Source organism: Hippocampus zosterae, chromosome 9 (genome assembly GCF_025434085.1).
Source record: "Hippocampus zosterae strain Florida chromosome 9, ASM2543408v3, whole genome shotgun sequence".
Lineage (NCBI taxonomy): Eukaryota > Metazoa > Chordata > Actinopteri > Syngnathiformes > Syngnathidae > Hippocampus > Hippocampus zosterae.
The window spans coordinates 24,028,469-24,050,454 of NC_067459.1; the positions used below are offsets into that span (position 1 = coordinate 24,028,469).

General features: G+C 46.6%; 1 protein-coding gene across 5 annotated transcripts in view; it reads left to right on the top strand.

Moving 5' to 3' along the window:
* The first annotated feature begins 402 nt into the window (after nt 1-402).
* Nucleotides 403-21,986, top strand: part of LOC127607702 (plasma membrane calcium-transporting ATPase 1-like) — a 57,960-nt gene continuing 36,376 nt past the window's right edge. For 3 of the 5 annotated variants that reach the window (XM_052076281.1, XM_052076278.1, XM_052076280.1), the window contains exon 1: nt 403-944. The gene's annotated coding sequence lies outside the window, so the exon portion shown is untranslated. The remainder of the gene's footprint in view (nt 945-21,986) is intronic. The other 2 variants (XM_052076276.1, XM_052076279.1) reach the window with 1 other exon arrangement.

Below are 21,986 nucleotides of genomic sequence, written 5' to 3' on the forward strand. Positions count from 1 at the left end.
TTAACCACATATTCAGCATGTGACGGTTGAATGATCCTAATTTGCTACATTTTGGTCATTGGGTGTTTGTGGAGCAAAGCTTGTTGACTAGCAGCGCCCACTCTCGTAGTTTTACAACCTGGCCTGCTGAAACACCGAGACATAGCACATGAAATTTGGTAGGTGTGTCTATCATGAGTAGACAGACCCACAAAAAAAGTCCCGAGCCACCATGTCGAAAAAGGCCCCGGGGGGTTTGTCTGCCTGTCATAAATGGAAATATTAGGTAATATTACACTAAATACATCGGTGAAAAGCGAAAAGAGGACAGCAGCGTTTATTAAATATAAAATGGAGTCGTGGTGATTGAAGCGATCCACCTTAAAAAGTCATCCAGACTGGCCCCGCCTTCCTTCCCTTCGTGAGTTCCCCAGGGCAATGCAGCCAGCCCTACCGGAAAAGGCGCTTCTCAGACGGGACTCTGCTGTCCTGTTTGGACGTGTCGCGGCCCCCCCAAACCTAAATCCAAGCATCCCCTGTCCCTGTCCCTCAATCCAATCGGCAGCCCCCTCCGACGGCTCCTTGGTTGGATTTTGTCTCGGCTATCACGCCTTCCCTCCCCTGCGTGTGTTCCAGCTGCGAGGAGGCGGAGGAGGAGGGGGGGGACTTGGTCTTCCCTTTTATCGGATTGATTTCTGACACAATCGGGAAGGATCCGGGCTCCGCTCTGCGGCGCTGCAGTGGTGTGTCACGGTTGTCTTTTTTTTTCCTCTCTCGTTGCTTTCAAACGAGGGGGACGATATCGATTTTTTTCCCCCCCTGCTTGATCATAAGAATTCCACTCCCGGCCTGTCAATCATTTTTCTCCCACCGCTGCGGTCCAGTCAAGTTGCCGGACATGGACGAAGCTCAGTGAGGGAGCTCCACACGCCGACGTGATTCCTACACGGATCCCTGCGCTTACAGTAAGATCATTTCGCTCTTTGGGGGGGTGGGGTGAAACTTTACTGGCCGTTTTTACGTCGACGTTGTCGCTCGTTGAGTTTTCAGTTCGTTTGGAAGCTGATGTGAAGTGCCTTTTGGCTTGCTCGTTTTTTTTCTTCCGGTGGCCCATTCGGGTTATTTTTCCGCCACAGGTGTGAGACCACAACCTCCGGGGTCTCGTTTTTGGAACGTTTCACCAGTCAGATTTGCCGCAAAGTGAGCTCGCTTGGCGGGTGGGGAGAGACGAGAGCTCCATGCGGGAAACGAGTCCCCCGCGCTCGGCTCGGCGGAAGTGCGCCGAGGGTCCCCCTCGCCCGCAGCCTACAAGTCTCTCTTGAGCAATGTGGACGTTTTTAGCCGCAACTTTAGCCGCACTTTGACGCGTCGGTTCGCACATCGTCGGGTAAGTCAATTCCTCGCGTGTAATTTCCTCGTTTGGCTCCAAGTTGTATCCGAATCCAACTTTTGGACGCGGTACATACCACCGACCAGTTGCTGCCGCCCACCGCTGCGTGCTATCCGGCGCGCGGACGGCTTCTCCACTGCTTGTCTTTCAGCGAATGCGATTTGTGTTGTCACATTTGAGATTTGCCGAATTGTTCAGCGGTTAAACAATGTGGTTGATGTCGAATGTAGGACTCGCCAAGTCCACCTGGAACCCCCCGAACACGGGTGGGGGTTCATAAACGCACCGATTGTGAATGGCGGTTTGGTGCGGGGGAGCGTGTTGCAATGACTCAGAGCGGGGCATGCGGATTTCCGCCGAGTCTGGAATCAGTTTGACCGCACTACGCGGGGATTTGGGTGTTTTTTTTTCTTATAAAGGATGCGAGTGCAATTACTTAGCCTGGTGAACACTGGTTGCCGCTGCTGAGATGTGATCGCGGTGCAGCAGCTCGTTCTTCCTGTTGGAGTGGTTTCCCCACATTGCCAACATGAGCCTGGTCCGGCCCGCAAAAAAAAGGACAAAGCCACTTTAATTGTCACCAAGAGTGGCCGTGATGTCACCCACTTGGAGAATGAGCAGTGTCATGTCTGTTTCTTGTTGTTCCTGCTCCTTTGCTGTCATATTCTTGGTCCCCCTCCCCCTCTCCATCTGGGTGTGTCCTGACTTATTGCGTTGGGAGGGGAGGAGTGGGGGGGGGGGGGGGGGGGATCCCGCATCTTAGCTCTCCAGCTTGTGACCTCCAAACGAGGGCATTGCTGCCGATGCTGCTTCACCTCCACTGTTGGGCTAAACACCTAACTGGTTGGTTTTTCTGGAGGGTGGAAGGCGGGCCTCACGCTCTCGAGATCTTCAAAAGCCATTTGCAGCAAATTGAATCGAGCGAGAGGATAATTGTTGGTGCAACTACTCTGATTTTTTATCTATTCATTTTTTAAGAGCGGAAAAGAAGTGAGTGATCTACTTAACATCGACTCGTGCCACATTTGCATATTCCCTCATCGTTTCTTTGCCTTTTGTCTCGTACTTGACGCTCAAAACACCACTTGACTGTCTCGCTCCCAAATGGGGGGGGGGGGGGGGTTGTCAGTGTGGCAGATGAGAAGGCAAATGAATGAAATAAACGCATAACATGATCCATGTGCTGTCTTTTTTTTTTTTTTGGTAGTTTTTCTTCCCCAAATATTCACAGGCTGCCCCCCCCCCCCGCCTCCCCAAGGGTGTCTGGGGAGGTGCGCCAACTAACTGTCTGTTACATGCGGCATTGCAGGAGATTTGCTGTGTAATAGCAGGCCGAGATGCGTAGAAACAAACACTGGCTTTGTTTTGACCTTTTCAGGGTGTTTGTTTTGATGTAATTTTTTTTCCCTCCAAGGGTGTGCCTACTATCATTTCTGAACTAGGGGTGTGCCAGTGTGTGAGTTAGTGTGATGTTGAGGCAAGATAAAATGAACAAATAGTTTTTCCAACAGGCTTTTTTTCTAATGGTTATCTGGGATGGGTCATGTCGGGCCATGATAAAATTATCAAGTAACATTCTCCAGGGCATCTTTGCACCATTCCAATGAGAGAAAGTGGTTTTGTAATACACTTTAATGCAAAATAAAAAATGAATTGGATTATTCAGCTCATTGACGGAGTGATCAATTACAAGAGTGACAGCCCAAATTCCAACGTTTGCTTTCGGAACCGTCTTTGTTTAACTACAGTGCCATCAAGTGGCCTGGCATGCAAACAGCTGATTTAGTCATCGATTTGGAATGAGGAAATGTGACTTGACTGGTCTAAATTTTGCTTTGTCAGCACCAGTCGGCAGGCGTTATCGCAACCTGTCAGGAAATCGGGAACCCCGCCGCGAGTGTCGGATGGAATTAGGAGCCTCGAGGAAAGAAAACAAAACACTCAGCGACATCACGCCGTGCAGCACTTATTCAATTAACGAGATAGGCCATTCCGTCGTGTCACTCAGTGAGGCCGACCGGCCAGTGCGTCGTTGTGGTGCGTCATGCGCTACTCAGCGGAGTCACCCGGCGACTATTTACCAGACAAACGGGAAGAGTAAGCCAGCCCGCTAGTCAATCAGTCAAATCTCACCTGGCGCGGGTTTGAAGTCTGGCAACGTCGAGCCCGAGCGACTTCCCCTTCCGATACTGAGCAGCTGGATGTTTACGAGCGGCTGCTTTATGTCCGCATCAGCGAGCCGTCAGAAAAAAAAAGACAAAGTGGGACCGTCACGGGCGGCTCCCCCACGTCCTGCGGCAAATCCTTTTATTCCTCTTTTAGATTTTTAAATGGATCAGTCTGCTCGCAGCGGATCGGCAAACCGCTGCAGGTTAATGGCGGTTATTTATTTGACAGCGTGCAGAGAATGTACTCGCCCTGCAACACTGAACCCGCAATCAAGGTTGAGACGGCTAAAAAGTCCATACAGGGTGGCCCAAATAAAATTTGCTGAACGTTCTAAACTGCCGTTCCTGACCCAACTGCGGCAGGTGAAAAGCCGCAATACAGAAAGACAATGTGCATTTCTTTGTTTTCCTAGGGCCGCAACTAACGATTATTATTTTCTTTTTTTTTCCAGTTAGTCGGTGAATCCATTTTTTTGTCATTTTCATCCCTTCATTCAAAAATTTTTACAGGGAAGTATCATTTGGAGTGGCACATGCCACCAGTGTAGTACCATCTTGTGCCACAAGGTGCAGGGCAGCACTGGTGTCTACTGGAAGAGGAGAAGCAAAAAGAAGAAGCACTTCTCTGTTTGTTGCAGTCCGTTTGTGTGAAACGAACAGTTCAAAAGTTTGTAATGACGGGAACATCGCTCGAAGTTCTCTTGGCCCATCGATGGTGTTTGACACAATATGTTAGCATGACGCTAGTTTTCATTGCATTTCTTACATGCGCACAATTTCTATTTCACAGTTTTTCCACGTTGCGAACATCTGCTCCGTGTTAAAGGTGATTCACTACAATTGGCAGTCCGAGTGAGTATTTTATTTTTTTGGAGGGGGGGCACCTCATATTGCCAAGATCACCCTTGATTGTTTGACCCCCGTGCCCCAACCCAGCCCATTTGATTTATGCCTCAATTGTGTCGCGGCCCGCCCCACGTCCTTCGAAGTAATAGCATTTCACCTCATCTTCCGCGGCGGATCTTTCAGCAAACGTTCCTGTGTGTAAATACAACCTCAGCCGGGACCCGTGTCGACATTAAACAAGAGTTATGCGCGTAACGGCCGCTCCATGCATATTGGATGAGTCGCTGATGGACACCCCGGCCGGCAGCCATGCCAACAAACAAAATTGCAAACTAATTAACAATCGCGTTTTTGCCGTGTTGCGCTTAACACGCGCACGACCTTAAGTTTCGACACCAGACAACGTTCTTATGGCCTACGAATCGATTTTAATGCATTAAAAAATGTTTTTTTTTTGTTTTTTTTTTTTGTGGGAGGGGATCTGCATAAAATTTTCGGCAAAATTAGGTATTCAATACATTTTGGGATCTGTCTGTCACAGCGTTATGCGGGGAAACGTGCAGTGACGCCATCGTTCATTTGGTGATGCACGTCGGAGTTTAACTAATAGCGCGAAGCTTCTTACAATTCAAAAGCTTGCCATTTACCATTCCCCCCCCCCCTCCTGGCCGTTGAATTTCGTGCACGAACGAGCTTTTAATTTGATACGTTGGAATACTAATTTCGTTTGGTTAAAAAGAAAAAAAAAGTGTGGGTGGGGGCGAAAGCGTGGGGGAGGGAGTGTGGTTTCTCCCACTTGTTAAGCTCGACTGGCGAAGGGGGAATTCGGGAAGCCCCTGCGAGGAGGGGCCTCTTACGTAAGTCGCCATCAATTATGAATGGACGCAGTGCAGCAGTGGAAGCGTTTTGGCCTCCGTTGAAGAGATGAATGCAGCAGCGCAGCCAGAGTTGGACCATAATAGAGCTGTTGGCCTTCATGACTATTTGATGGTCGCCCGCCTTTGTCCAAAGGGAGAAGCCATTTAACTTGCCCGATTTATTTGCCGTCATTTGATGAAACGGGGAATCTCCACCTTATTAAAAAAAAAAAACACACACACACAGGCAGGAAATAGGAAGTTTTTATCTTGAAAGCAGTTGAACCTCGTGACAACGCACTTCGCGGGACATAACGAATCTGTACGTTCTACAAAATGGCCGCCGGCTGCCGTGTATAATCCAGGATGAAGGCTTAGAGATGTAAACACACAAACGTGTCATACACGATAAACATGTCAGCAAATGCAAAGTGACTTCTCCAGTTTTCGATGGGCCACGCCCCGAAGCCGCGTACAAATCATTGTGTGTGTGAACTCTGAATGCCATGATTTTGTTGCTATTGCGGATGATTGTCGAAATCTTCGACTTTACCAATTTGTAGTCTTGGTTGATCTTCATCTGGGAGATTCCCTTTCGATAGTTTCAGCTTTTCACAGACAGGCAGACGTGCTTCTGTTTTCTAACCGCGTGTGCCGCGCCTCCGGAAGTACAACAACGTACGAGTCGATCGGTAACGTTGCTAGCTAACCAAAGGGATTCGCGGACTGTACATTTTGTTCATAAGCTAGGTCGCGACAGCAGTTAGCTTCCCGCAGCTCGTGGTACCGAAGGCATTTTCACCATTTTGTTGGAAAAATCTGGTCGTTATAATGACGTTTATGTTGAAAAGGGGGCTTCATTTTCAAAATGGAAAATTTTTCAAATGGAAAATGAAGCCGTGTGACGTCGGGACTTTGAAATGTGAACGTTGTAAGGGTGGAATCGTAGTAAAAGGGGTTTGACTTTGACTTTTTTTAAGATGCAGCATTTTGAGTGTGTGTGTGTGTGTGTGTGTGTGTGTGTGTGTGTGAAGATACTTCTTTTCAATGGCTTTTAAAATATGGCTTTTACCTTGCGAAAATGTGTGTGTGAGTGGGGGGGGGGGGCTCTTGCCTATCCCATTCATTCAGAACTTGAGGAAGTGGACATCGATGATCGGCTTAATTCCAGTCTGACTCGGCAGTCACAAATGAAGTCGGACTTAACAAGCGCCGAGGAAATTCTCATTTGAAGAAAATCTTCTGATACGGCGGCTAACTGGATCCTTTGATTGGCTTTTTTTTCTTCTCTAGCTTTTCTTTTCTCCGGCTCGTCCCCTTTTCTGTGTGTCGGGCAAACTCCCACAAGGCCGCCCGCTAAACACCTGTCAGGAGCTGCACCCACGCCGCCGTTATGTAAGCCGCTGGCTGCGGTGAGGGGGGGGGGGGAGGCGGTCGCTCATCATTCCGGCTGCCACCGACGCTCCCTTGCACACAGCCATGAAAAAAAAAAAAGAAGAAACGGGACAAAATATACATTTGGATGAGCGGCATGTCTACCAGACGTGGTACTGCATTCCGCTTGCTTGTTCACACCTTCACTGGCATCACTTTTCAGAGGAGGCTTTTCTGCGTCGCCAGTGGTTTTCGAACCGTTTGACCGATCTTTGAAGACTCGCAGAATTCAGAACGGCGTTAAACCGGCGGCGGCGGCCCTGCCACAAGTTGCCGTGACCGTTTCATATTTAGCGTCTTTGTCCCGCGTCCTTGACATCTTGTGAATTGACACAAGCCGTGACGCAAAATGTCAGTATGGGGACATGTCGCACTTTCTTCGATACGACTTGATCAGATGGCGATGTTGTCACCACCCTCGTGTCAATTGCAACTTTTTAACACGTTGGCTATCTAACTTCTCCTCCACATCGAGAGGAGCCAGATGAGGTGGCTTGGGCATCTGATTCGGATGCCTCCCGAGCGCCTCCCTGGTGAGGTGTTCCGGGCATGTCCCACCGGGAGGAGACCCCGGGGAAGACCCAGGACACGCTGGAGAGACTATGTCACCCAGCTGGCCTGGGAACGTCTCGGGATCCCCCGGGGAGAGCTGGAAGAAGTAGCTAGGGAGAGGGAAGTCTGGGCTTCCCTGCTAAAGCTGTTACCCCCGCGACCCGGTCCCGGATAAGCGGTAGATGATGGATGGATGGATAGCAATCTACACATCGCCCCAATTCCGAATACCCACTAGTGTGTGTGCGTTTTGTGCATGTGTGTGTGAGGGGTTTAAAGCACACATGAAGGTGGTCAGGAGCTACGCTAATGCGTTTCACGTTTAATGATGTCACGGTGGAGCTCATTTAAAGCCTATATATTAGGAGAGCACATGTCAGCGGAGCGGGCGGCCCGGTAGCCCAGTGGTTAGCACGTCGGCTTCACAGTGCAGAGGTACCGGGTTCGATTCCAGCTCCGGCCTCCCTGTGTGGAGTTTGCATGTTCTCCCCGGGCCTGCGTGGGTTTTCTCCGGGTGCTCCGGTTTCCTCCCACATTCCAAAAACATGCATGGCAGGCTGATTGAACACTCTAAATTGTCCCTAGGTGTGAGTGTGGTTGCGAATGGTTGTTCGATGCTGTGTGCCCTGCGATTGGCTGGTAACCGATTCAGGGTGTCCCCCGCCTACTGCCCGGAGACGGCTGAGATAGGCTCCAGCACCCCCCACGACCCTAGTGAGGATCAAGCGGCTCGGAAGATGAATGAATGAATGAATGTCAGCGGAGCCTCACGATTATGTCCGCGTCGCAGAAACACACAAGCCTCATCGGGTTTGACTTTTTAGAGTGACAGAGCTATTGAGTCTGAAAATGACGCCACCGTTGTGTTCTCATAAATGGGCTCACTTGACTTTGAAGCCAGACTTTGTCGCTTTTACTTTTCTTTTGTCACGCCTGTACTGCACCGTTGTAGACTGACTTCCAGTTGCCATTTTTTTCACAGCGCGATTTTGTAATGTGACCTCTGCTATGAACTTTGTAGACTTTTCATTCAAAACACGGTTTTGTGTATTTTTTTTTAATTTAAAAAAAACATATTCTACTCTTGATCCTCGATTCGCGCGTTTTGCCACCGCGTTTGGATTTTTGTTGTCCATCCCAAAGATGATGTCATGCAATCTGATATGAGCTGACAAATATGCAAAGCGTGGAAATGCCTGAGAGGTGAGGGAGCCTCGGCGTTGAAGAAGGAAGTGAGCAGATGGTGGGTGGAGACGCGGCCAACAGGAAGTAGATGCTTGACGCTTTCTCATGTTGTGTTGGCAACGCTCAGGATTTCACTTCCTCGTCCTTGCACACGCCAAACGCGAGTGTGTTTGTGATTCCGTGTGTGTGTGTGTGTGTGTGTGTGTGTGTGTGTGTCTGTGTGCGTGTGTGCGTCCGTGCCTGCTTGAGCCCAGCTGTTCAGAAAATAGGTGATTGAAAGTCCTAAATCTGATTCCCTAGATGTAACTTTTTAAAAAATCTTTCATCAACATTGACCCGCTTTTCTAACCTAATTGTTGTATTTGTTCCATGAATTTGTAATCATTTATACCAGACAGCCTGTTACGATGGTAGCATTTCTGCTAGACTGTGAGATGTATTTATTGATTTCAAATCAGATTTCTGCCTTTATTTTTGTGTTGGCAAGTTATACGATAAAGTTACCATTTACTGCAGAAGAAAAAAAAAACTAAAACTAAATGTAAATGAACAAGAACACCTGTAATGTAATCCGATTTTGAAAAAAAAAATTCAGAATATTGTAACCGTAAATGCTTGGGGATTTGAAAGAAGTTGCTTTTCAAGTCACATTTTCTGGGCGGGAAACGTGACTTTTTTTCCGAATAAAAGTACTAACATAAATCAGAATTTTTAAAAAAGTGTGTGTTTGTATATATAATATATATATATATATATATATAGTTCAAGTGACATTTTCCTGGGAAATTCTTGCTAAAAGTGCACATTCAAAGTAGAAATGATATGAAAGATGAAGTCATTACTTTCTCAGTTTCATTCATGTTGATGAGAAAAATAATTCTGAAAATGACAAGAATAAAGTGGCAATAAATGTCGGAAAAAAATAAACACGTCTTTTGTGCATAGTATAAAATTTCATACAAATTTTTTCAGGTTGCATTTTTCCGGGAAAGTAAATTTCATGCAATTAAAATTGCAACCGCATTTTGGGGTCGAACGGGACTCAGGCATACACAGGCATGCATGCGGTGTACAATTGCACTTTCCTTGGACTCTGTTCCACCCCGGACCAAACGCAATAACTGCCGTCAAGCGTCCCACCGGCCGTTTGCACCACTTACTGATCATGCACTATTTATAGCTGGTGGCGCATTGTGAGTATTAACGGCGGCAGCGGCGCATGGCTCCTGTTCACGGTCGTTGTTGGTCCGGGCTGGCCTGGCGTCTTGTTCCTGTATTTGTCAGGGTTATCGACTGTACTGCACAGGCTGGGCCAAAAGTAGCTTGCCCATCTTAAAAAAACTTGATGAAGGAAGGAAAGGAATGGGATGGAGGAAGGACAGAAACAGAAAGGCAGGAAAGATGAAGGCAGGACACTAGGACTGAAGGAAGGAACAGGTCGGGCCAAAAGTAGCTTTTCACTTTTTAAATGAACTTGCAGAATCAAGCAACAAAAAGAAGCTTGGAAGGAAGAGGGACCAAAAGGAGGATCGAGACGGACCAACAAAATGTACACTTCAGGAAGTCACCAGGGAAGGGCAATGGACTGAATGAAGGAAGAAAACAAGGCAGCAAGGAAGGAAGGATGAAGGAAGGAATGTAGGAAGGATGATGGACGAAAAGGAAGGAACAGGGGAAGCCAAAAGTTGGTACGTACCCACTTTGTAAATTAACCTCACAAAAGACACAGGTAGAGTGGAAGCAGTCAAGTCAGCAATGAAGGAAGAGAACATTGGAGGGCGGAAAGGTGCAGGGAGTTGCCCAAAGGAGGTTTACACTTTTAAAATGTTCATGGAAGTAAGACGGGAAGGAAGGACGGAAAGGGGGAGAATGGAAGAAGCGTGGACGTCATCAAGGAAGGATGCATTGAAGGTAGCCAGGAAGGGCAATGACCTGAAGGAAGGAAGGATGAAGGAAGGAATGTAGGAAGGATGATGGATGAAAGGAAGGAACAGGGGAAGCCAAAAGTTGGTACGTAGCCACTTTGTAAATTAACCTCACAAAAGACACCGGTACAGTGGAAGCAGTCAAGTCAGCAATGAAGGAAGAGAACATTGGAGGGCGGAAAGGTGCAGGGAGTTGCCCAAAGGAGGTTTACACTTTTAAAATGTTCATGGAAGTAAGACGGGAAGGAAGGACGGAAAGGGGGAGAATGGAAGAAGCGTGGACGTCATCAAGGAAGGATGCATTGAAGGTAGCCAGGAAGGGCAATGACCTGAAGGAAGGAAGGATGAAGGAAGGAATGTAGGAAGGATGATGGATGAAAGGAAGGAACAGGGGAAGCCAAAAGTTGGTACGTAGCCACTTTGTAAATTAACCTCACAAAAGACACAGGTAGAGTGGAAGCAGTCAAGTCAGCAATGAAGGAAGAGAACATTGGAGGGCGGAAAGGTGCAGGGAGTTGCCCAAAGGAGGTTTACACTTTTAAAATGCTCATGGAAGTAAGACAGGAAGGAAGGACGGAAAGGGGAAGAATGGAAGAAGCGTGGCCGTCATCAAGGAAGGAAGCATTGAAGGTAGCCAGGAAGGGCAATGACCTGAAGGAAGGAAGGCGCCGGGCCAAGATTACATTGACACTTTTTAATCTGAGGAATGAAGGGAGAGAGCGAGGAAGTAATCGAGGGCAAAAGGAATAAACGGGTGTTCACTTTTCAAATGGAAGGAAAAGGAAGTGGTGCTGGAATTTAATTAGAAGTCAACATTCTTCCAGTTACAATACAGCACGCTAATAGTTCCAATAAAAAAAAAAAACGAAAGGCCTCGTCTTTGGGTTTGATTTTTATGGTGCGGTTGTTCACATTTGACGAGGCGTGAAGACATACCTGAAGATGAGCTCGTAAACATTCCCTCTTTGCCAGGAGGAGTCGTTAGGAGAGGTTTGCTTAGCCACAAGACGCTTCCTGATCCCTTCGCTAGGGAAATTAGCCACCATGTCGTCAACGATTGTACGGATGATTACTTTTTTTTGGGGGGGGGACGAGTGTTCTCCCCCGACGTTACGGACATCCATCAACTTCATCTCGTATCGTATTCATCTTGAATAATGTTGGCCATTTTCAAGATCACGTGTCAGAATATTACAGATACATTTGGAGTGGCGGTTTTTTTCTGGGGAAAAGGATTACGCGGCCCCGATAAAAGTCGCAATAATTTGGGGGAGAAAATTCACAATCTAGGGCGGCCCAGTAGTCCAGTGGTTAGCACGTGGGCTTCACAGTGCAGAGGTACCGGGTTCGATTCCAGCTCCGGCCTCCCTGTGTGGAGTTTGCATGTTCTCCCCGGGCCTGCGTGGGTTTTCTCCGGGTGCTCCGGTTTCCTCCCACATTCCAAAAACATGCGTGGCAGGCTGATTGAACACTCTAAATTGTCCCTAGGTGTGAGTGTGAGCGTGGACGGTTGTTCGTCTGTGTGCCCTACGATTGGCTGGGAAAAAGTTCAGGGTGTCCCCCGCCTACTGCCCTGAAGACAGCTGGGATAGGCTCCAGCACCCCCCGCGACCCTAGTGAGGATCAAGCGGCTCGGAAGATGAATGAATGAATGAATGAATTCACAATCTGAGCAAAATAAAGTTGATTCATTTTTTTTCCCGAGAAATATTGAGACAGTCAGTCAGTTAAAATTGACATCGACAATTCCACTGTAAGGCCAGCAGTTGAAGTAATTTAGTTTTTTTTTTTTTTTTTTTTATTGATGGTGTGACAGTAAGTTAAAAATGGAATAGGCAGTTATGCTTTTAGGCTAATGATTTGTTTAAGTAATATATCTTTTTTTTTTTTATAGATGATGTGACAGTGAGTTAAAGATGACTTGGGCAATTATATGCTGTTAGGCTAACAGTTTGCGTAATTGTCTTGGCTCGGATTCAAGTTGGAGGTTGCAGTGTGTGTCACACCTGTTGAGGATAATATTGAACTGTGTGTGTGTGTGTTGTGATTCCCTCTGTTTGGGGGGGGGGGTGTGTGGAGGTTGCACACCCTGTCGGCCAACAGGAAAGCCGTCAACATGCATGCCCGCATTCCTGCCCTTGCGTGGAATGCGGCGTTTGTTTGGCAACGCATTTTTTTCACATTTCTTGTCATTTCTGGCACACACACCGATGCTTGGACCACCCCGGAGCTTGTTCTCACGCCGCCGTGTTCAGGAGCATCTCCAATTGTCGTAAATAAGCGACGTGATGAGATTTGACAAAATGCAAACGGCAATTTCCAGGAATCCTGCATCGACGCACGTTAGAAAAATCGATTTGCCGTTGACGTCAATCGACCTGAGATTGGGTGGGGCATGGGTCGAACGTCTCATTGGTCCAAATGATTTGTAGCCCCTCCCTCCTCGATGGGCTGGCGGCTTGGTGGGAGGAGCTGACGCGCAGCGAGGATTGTATGGACTTGGCCACGTTCGCGCCGGACAACGTGTGACCAGTGTCATGTGACCCGTGCTTGTCGCTTCCTCGGCTGTTGAATTTTTGCCACGAGTTTAGTGTGTGTGTGTGTGTGTAGTTGCGTCCAGATTTTTTCTTATTTTGTGCTCATTCTATAGAAATTGGGGTCGGTCGTGTGGAGTAAAATTTAAGCTTATCTTTTTGGTTACGCATTCCCGATGCCCCTTCCTCCCTTCCCATCTGTTTTGCATGTAAGGCGCGGGCCTTTCATGCAAAACAGTTCACTCCTAGGGAGGGGAGGGGGGAAAAAAAAAAAAGGTCAGGAATGTGCGGTGTCACATTGCCCAACAACCGGCAAACAGTGGGAAGTTTTCTTGCTTTTTTTTTTCCTTTTTTTTTTTTTTTTTTCCCCTCGCCATGTTCTCGGTCACAAGATGCTCCACCAGCAGTCATCTGAGGATGAATAAGACTCACCATCACAATGAGAAGAAGTAGAAGACGAAGAGGCGGGCCTGGCACAATGAATGGCAAAGATGTCCAAGCGTATGTTCTTGTGTGAACCGATTTCACACTTGCCAGAAGTTTGCTTTTTACTTGCCATTGAGAGGAACGCATGCGGCTTCCAACAAGAGGGGCTTTTTATTTACGGGATTCACGGTGGCACAATCGCACGGGGAAAATGAAATATTGAACTCAAAAACGTGGGTTCATTTGAAATTTTATGAGGAAAAAAATATTTCAAGATTCATCCAGGACATTTCTGGGGAGAAATTTTAAGTGGAAATAATTATTTTTTTTTTGTTTTGTTTTTACAAAAACAAGACATCGATTTTATTTTCGCAAATTGCATTTTACGAGAAAACACTTAAATTTCCATTTCAAGATTGAAATTGGAATTTTTTTGAGCGAAAGGTCAATGGAAAAAAATATGGAATTTTAATGACAGTTGAAGATAAAACCATTTGTTTCTTGAGGGCAGACTTTTTATCCTGGAAAATCTTTTTTTTTTTGTGGTCTTTTTATTCAGAAACAATCATATTAAGCGATAAATGTCAATTTGCTTGGGGAGAAAGTCATAAAAATTACGAAGACTGCAATTTTTTTAGGAAAAACAATTGTAATGTGACAACTTTAATGTTTTAGTCATAATTCGCTAGTTTGTCGCCGTGCAAAATTCATAAATAAAAAGATGCTATTCCTTGACGATTGACTTTTTTTTGCAAAAGAAATACGAATCGTTTACGACTCTGTTGTTGGAGCACATATTTCCGTTTTTTTTTCTGCTCTCTGTGTGCCGTCATTGTTTTTCTAAAAGCCCAAACTGTTCACTGGGGAATTGTTCATCCTTTTCTGTTAATGCGATGATGTTGTCGATGTAAATCGTACAAACGGCAGCTGTGGGACCAGCTACGCTTGCCGACACACGCAAGAGGCTTTTATATCAAATGTGTATGCGTGCTTGCATGTTGGTGGTTTGAGTGTCAGGGCAGTCGAGGTCCTGAAGGCCATGATTGACTTGAGCTCAAATCCCACACCTGCCGACCGCCAGCGTAAAACGATGACGCCTCCGATTCTTTATGATCAATGCCTGCTCGGGCTTGATCACCTTTCAGGGGTCCAAATCAAACTCCGATAAAAAGCATCAAAATGTTAGCCAGGTGTGTTCTCGCTGAGAGAGAGAATTTTCGTCATGTTACGAAATTCAGGTCGTAATCATTTAAGACGGCACATTGGAATTTCGCGATGGAGCGCGAGCGCCGCATGTCTGACTGTTAGCATGTTAGCTAAAGCGATCGCGCACGCGGACGCCAGGCGTCGTCGTGGCTTTTATACGATGGAGAAGCCACAAAACACGTTTGAAAAGCAATCTCCCCGTCGGTCAGTGAGTGGGATGGATTGTCCGACATTGGGAGGACTCTCTGGAGACCAACCTGGATGCAACGTTCACAAGAGCCATTCGCATCATTCATAACTCCTCGGAACTAAAACTCTTGACCTGATTGATTGATTTTCGTTCTTCCGGCGTTTTCATTGCGGGCAATCATTGAAATGGTCTTTCCGGAAGATTCCCGGAGATGAGGAGGAGGATGAGAAACGCATGCTTTGGTCGTCAAACGTGACAGGGAAGGCTGAAAATAGACGGTGCGTGTCACTTGCACAAAGCCGTATTGTTGATTGCTGCTTTTGTGTCATTTTCACGCATAATTCACAATCTTTTATTTTATGTGGCTATGAATAGAGACTGCCAATAGAATTGCGACAAAAGGTCTGCGGGATTTCAAAATCTTTGATGTCGAAGTAGCTCGGCTGGACTATTTATGAAAAGGCTCGTCGATCATCCTCAGTTGAGCCTCATTAATCAAGACGTCGAGGAAATACTCAAAGCTTTCCTGTCGGGAAACATTTGGAGTGACCGATTGACTGGCTCAGTGGTTGCGATTTTTAAACTGTCGGGTTGTCTTACGGATGTTTACCGACGCTGGCTAAATGGCATCTATTCAATTTCAAGCTAGCTTGACTGACTCACCAAGACTGTCCAAATGGCGGGACCTATTTAGCCTGCGTGGATGCCTTATTGACCAGTTGACAGACGTGCTAAACAGAACAATCTGAATGTGTTACTGACATTTATTTAGGAACTAGGGTTAACTAATGCTCAACAACACCGCCCGACTGACTGACTGACCATCATTGATTCACCCTTTGTGTATGGCATGTTGGCTAATTGACGCGATAGACGGATGGTTGATTGACACATCTGACTGGCTGACTGCCTGAATGACATCAATTAAAGATGTCTGAATGTCTTGGCTGACTAGTTGATAATATTTAACTGACACGAAATGATACTGACTGACTGGCAAAATCGTAAATGGATGATTTGCTGACAAGTTTGGTGGATGACTACTGAGGACTTCACACGGACCGATTGACTGGCTGATCGACTTCCTCACTGACATTTGATCACTCTGACTGACTGGATTAATGCCACCAATTGTAACTAGATGTCTGTCTTCATTATTATTACCGACTGCCTGTTTGGTTGGCTCGGGTTATTGGCACTGACTAACTGACAGCTTAGTCACATTACATGAATGTCTTACTGGTTTGCTGGATGATGGACTGACTGACCAGCACTTGATTAATGCCCCGATTAAAACTGTCAGCATGTCTGACTGACTAGTTTTCTGGCTGACCGTGACAGTGGCTAACTGGCACTAAATCGACTAACCGAGTGACAGAATCAGAATCATCTTTATTGGCCAAGTATGTAGAACACACAAGTAATTTGTCTCCGGTATAACACGCTGCACTAGTATCATCGTAAACAACAAAATCATTGAACCATTTTAGAGTAACCAGTAGTTTTGTAGTACCATTTTGTGGTGCAAGAAGAGTGACTATGTCAGTGACTGGTTAAGGAGTTAATGGCTAGAGGGAAGAAGCCGTTTAAGTGTCTACTGGATTTGGTGCGGATGGATCTGTAGCGTCTGCCTGAGGGGAGTGGCTGAAAAAGGTGGTGGCCAGGGTGCGGGGGATCCAGGAGGATTTTCCGTGCCCTTGTCTTGATTCTTGCAGTGTGCAAGTCCTCAAGAGTAGGTAGGGCGGTGCCAACGATTTTTTCTGCCGTCCTAACTGTCCGTTGAAGTCGGATTTTGTCCTTTTTTGTGGCGGCGCCAAACCAAACCGTGATGGAAGAACACAGGATTGATTCGATGACTGCCGTGTAGAACTGTCGTAGCACCTCCTGTGGCAGGCCATGCTTCCTCAGTTTGTCAGTCCGTCAGTATTGATTAGCCACCACACCAATCAGTAAATATTCGTACTGACACGTCTTCATACTACGCAGATTTAAAGGTGTCTGCTAGTTCATTGGTACTGACAAGCTTGACTGGCAATGGCTAACTGACACCAGCAGACTGGCACTAAAGGTCACTGATTTACTGACTGATAATCCTACCGACACTTAAATTGCAATGATTGGGTCATTTGCACAGATTCAACCTGTCAACGTATCTTACTGACTGCTTTGCTGGCTTATTAACACAAAGTGACACTGACCGACTGTCTAGCTGACTGTACCTGAATGATTGCTCAGACTGCCTGGATGCCTGATTGGCATCTACCGACTGCTTTGCTGGTCTGCACTGACACTACATCATACTGTTTGATTAGGACTACATCACACTGACAGAATGGCGGCAGGTAAAAATGTCGAGATATTTTACGAATATTTACTGATTGGTGTGGTGGCTAATCAATACTGACGGACTGACAAACTGAGCCAGTAGCCAACTGACGCTAAATGACACTCAGAGTGGCTGGTTCAAATGATGTGTTACTGGCTGGTTTACTGAATACTTGACACAACTGGCAGGCAGACTGATTGATTTACTATCTGACAGTTAATGAGTGACTTTAACCAAAACACCTTGGAGGTTTTTAGTGACTTGTTTACTGACTAATACTGACAAATTGACTGTGACACTGAAGTGTTAACTAGCAACGCCTCGCTGACGCTGGCAGATTGACACAAAGCAACACTTGAAATGACAATCACGCCAACCGACTAGCTAAATGGCACCAATTGATAGTGTCTGGATATCTTATGGACATTGACAAACTTGGTTTGCTTGTGAATTGTTGCTGACCAACCGACAAACTAGCAATAACCAACTGACACTGAATGGAACTCATTGAGTGACCGGATTTAAGCCTCTCTGGATGACTACTTAACACCTCGAGCCCACCAACTGATGAACTTACTATATTACACGCGCCTGAAGGCTTTTGGTGACTTGTTTACTGGCCGATACTAGCAAATTACCTGTGACGCTAAATGACAAAGAATGACTAACTGGCAATAGCTAGCTAGCACGGGCACAAAACGGAACTGACAATCACGGGCTAAATGGCACCAATTTAAAGTGGACTGAATGTACTGATTCATTTACTGGCTAACTGACAATGACCAACAGTCACGAAGTGATGATAAGTGCTCTCTTACTGACTGGCTAAAGAACCATTCTCATTGTTTAGTGTTGTTGCATAAACCTTTCCCGAATGAGTGGCTATTGACGGACTAACTGTGAACAATGTGTTGTTGTCTCAGTGGCAGAAACAGTGTTGACCGTTCTGAAAGTCGCGGCATTGACAGCACAATGCCTGTCTGCCCGCCTGCTGCTAGCTTACACATACGTGAAGCACATCAGGATTTTGCACCAGACTGCCTGAGTCGTGCTCCTCGTGACTTTGCCCAGTCCCTGGGCGGGTCGCAATAAACAAGAATAAATCAAATGGCAAGTCAGACCGTTGAAAGCGAGGCCGGCACAAACAAAGCAAAGGACGGAGGAAAGAGACTGTTGAGAGACACGCTTTGATTGCTATTGCGCTGTCTGCCTGCTGATAAGCAGCACATATGAAGACGACTCCTTCAAACCAGATGCTGTATTTTTCAAGTCCAGCTTTCTGCTTTTAGCCGCACACCTTCGGCAACTGTCAACGCTTTCATGGAAAATGGCAACTGCGATTACCATAGGAGCTGGCGGTTAGCATTGCCTCTTTTATTCCTTCTGCTGCAGTACAACTACCACTACTACTACGGTCCTTCCACTGTGATCAGTACTGCTCCCACCACTACTTTCACTACGCCTACTAGTACTACTACTTTCCCAACTACTACTATTAAGATATCCTTTATTTGCCCCACACTGGGGAAATTTACAACTGTAGCAAGGGGCTGGCCATTTTCAGACCCTTTTCAAGTACAGTCAATATAAAACAAGAAGCTGGGATTAAATGGTGGTGTCTGAAAATACAGTACATCTAAATACGTATTTGAGAGTGAATGAGTTAATACTTCTGTTACTACCACTACTTCTATTTAGTATTTGATTCTACTAGCTACTTCCAGGGCGGCCTGGTAGTCCAGTGGTTAGCACGTCGGCTTCACAGTGCAGAGGTACTGGGTTCGATTCCAGCTCCGGCCTCCCTGTGTGGAGTTTGCATGTTCTCCCCGGGTTTTCTCCGGGTGCTCCGGTTTCCTCCCACATTCCAAGAACATGCATGGCAGGCTGATTGGATGCTCTAAATTGTCCCTAGGTGTGAGTGTGAGCGTGGATGGTTGTTCGTCTCTGTGTGCCCTGCGATTGGCTGGCAACTGATTCAGGGTGTGCCCCGCCTACTGCCCGAAGACGGCTGGGATAGGCTCCAGCAACCCCCGCGACCCTAGTGAGGATCAAGCGGTTCGGAGAATGGATGGATGGATAGCTACTTCCACTACTATCCTTCCCACCACTGCTAACACTTCCTCTACTACTACTTCCACTTCTGCCACCCCCCCACTACTACTTCAGCTATCACAACCCTTTTTTTCCCCTTTTGCCTGTGTGGCTTCCCACATTTGAAACAATCGGTCAAGATGTTGAAAATCAGTCCATGTGGAGGCCACTTGAGTGAATTTTTTGGGGGGCGGGCGGGATAATTGACTGTAGTCCCGACTCCTCTTGGGTTGTGATGAGGCACAGAAAGTAATAAAAGCGTTGTTGACCCAGCTGAGGCATGTTTTCCACCGCAAGCTGTTTTGTCGGTGTCTCCGCGATGATGTCATCAGGCATGGGTGGGGCCACGAGGTCAGTCCCGGCGGGTGTCGGCTGTCATGTTTTTGACTTCACCTTGTGTGACGCCCCTCTTAACACCCCCTTAACACCCCCCTCCCCCGCACCCCCAATCCATGTCTTCCGCTGTCGCCGCTGCCGTGATAGCCTGCTTATCGTGAAGCTGCAGGCGGCCGCTGTTATCTGAGACACTCTGCATGGCTTACGCACACCCATGTACATACACACACGCTAAATCACTGTAAATAACCTCCACCATGTAGAAAATGTCAATTTCTCACTAATTGTCCTGCAGCAATAATCCCACCTGGCACCGAAATAGTCGATTGCTATGTTGTTGGGTTTTTTTTTCCGTGTCATCTGACCTTCTTTCCCCATTTCTTTCAATGGGAATGGAATTTCCTCATCAGCCGGTGTGGAAATTCCTTCCCACCAAAGACGTCACAGACAGACCGTGAAATATTCTACAATTCTTCTATATTTTTGGTGATTCACTTCCATAATTTCCTTGATACTTTGCATGATAATTTGTGTGGCAAGCATCGTATTTGTATGAGGTCCACATGCCAGTAGAAGTGGTTTGCAGAAATTTAACTTGAATTTGCCATGTTTGTTGTGCGCATCTGTGAAATTTAGGTTTGTCATGGCAAATGATCGCCAGCAGGTGGCGGCACTGTATCCTTTGGATTTGAGAGTAGAAGTGCTTTTGAGTAGAAGGTAAAGATTAGGAACCTAGGCTTGTCGCGTTGATTTCGAGAGAGGGGGCTCGTACTTTGTATCTTGAAAAATATGTAATGTCATCCTGATCCTAAGACACAGTTATATATCCCAGTTACGATGCTTGGGCTTGTTTTTGCGATGGGGAAAAAAAAACAACCCTTACATATAAATTCTCAAGCCACAATGTCGTTCTCCTTGTTTATCCCGCAGCTAGGCTAAGCGCCGCTGTTGTCGAGGCAACGGACTGACGGGAAGCAAAGTCGGAGCGTTCGGCCTGGTCTCCCACTTGGTGAACTCTGGCGTAACTTAGCGATCGCACGCACACTTGCACATAGAGCACAAAAGACAGCGGGGCCCCTTTGTTAGCTTGTCCGAAGTGTCCACTCATCAGCAGACACTCGGGAATCTCTGGAATGCGTTTGTGTGCTGTCCAAACCTTCTATTTCATGCAGAGGACTTGAAAAATGGAAGCCAAATGTTTTTTTCAGGTATGATGAATGACATAAGTGACGAGATCGACTATTGATTGTAATGAAGTAAAATCGCAAAGTAATCTCACCCCCCATCATTTGACTTGATATATGACAAATTTTATGGATAGGTAGTATTTAGAGGATTGTAGCTATTAACGTTTAATTTTAACCAGGACGCATTGGGGGAAAAATTTGCAGCATTTGCGAGCATAATGGTCCTATTTTCGAGCACTGTCACTTTGGTTTTTATTGCTTTTCACGTGTCCTATCATAGTCAACGTGCATACCGAATGTGGCGTAAATCCGATGCACGCGTGCCGGATACGAACAATTCCCAACTCGGATTTCGTGTTTTACGGCGCATCTGCATGTTCGTACAGAGTCATATGAACACGTGGAAAGAAAACAAGAACCAAAGTGGGTTTTGAGCTTAGTCAGTTGCTGTGGTGCCGGATGCTGTTATTTCGGCTTCGGGTTGGACGGTTGGTTGTTTTTTTTGGTGTGAGGGGATAAGACTGCGGATCGATGATATCTTTTTGGGGTGCAGTGAGGAGGCGACCACTTGTGGACATGCCGAGCACATTCAGGCCTTGGGCCAAATGTGTGTGTGTGTGTGTGTGTGTGCATGTGTGTGTCTTCGTGGTTTCTGCAGTGTGGTGATTTCCTGAACCTTCCTCGTCGCCCCCCAAGCCTCCCCTCCTCCTGTGGTCACGTGACTGCAGATATGGGTGTGGTCTCCTGCATTCCCGGCTGCTCTTACGCCGCCCCCCCCCCCAACCCCACCCCCTTCGGATTTCTCAGGCTGACATGCTACAACACACGCACGCGCGGTGTCTGCACTCAACACAGTGACGTGTCCTGCATGTGAATGTGTGTGCACTCGTCTTTGTGTCTTAGTGCAGTTTCACTCGTGACATTCCACTTTTACTGTCATCGTGCGGACGATTGTCTTCAAGGGGGACATTTTGTGTGCGTGCGTTTGTATGCAGTGTCGTAAAGTGTTGCACCGGCATACTAACGTACACACTTTTAGTGTTCTTGTATTTTGCCGTGTGTTGGAGCCTTGTCTTTTGGTGGGACATTTTGAGGGTGGGTTTTTTTTTTAATTTGAGAAAATGGATGCTTCAGCAGTAATTTCTGGCCTGTTTTTAAGTGTGTGAATATTGTTTATCCATCTCTCAGGTGTTTTTGTTTTATGATGGCCCTCCCCAATTAAATTCTATATTGAGTTGTTTTCTTAAATATTATGGAACATCTTTAAGCAACGGTTGCAGCCAATCCAATGCCCTTTCAACAGATATGTCGCACCCTCGATGTCATTCTCACCAGAGGTACTGAAATGAGTCCA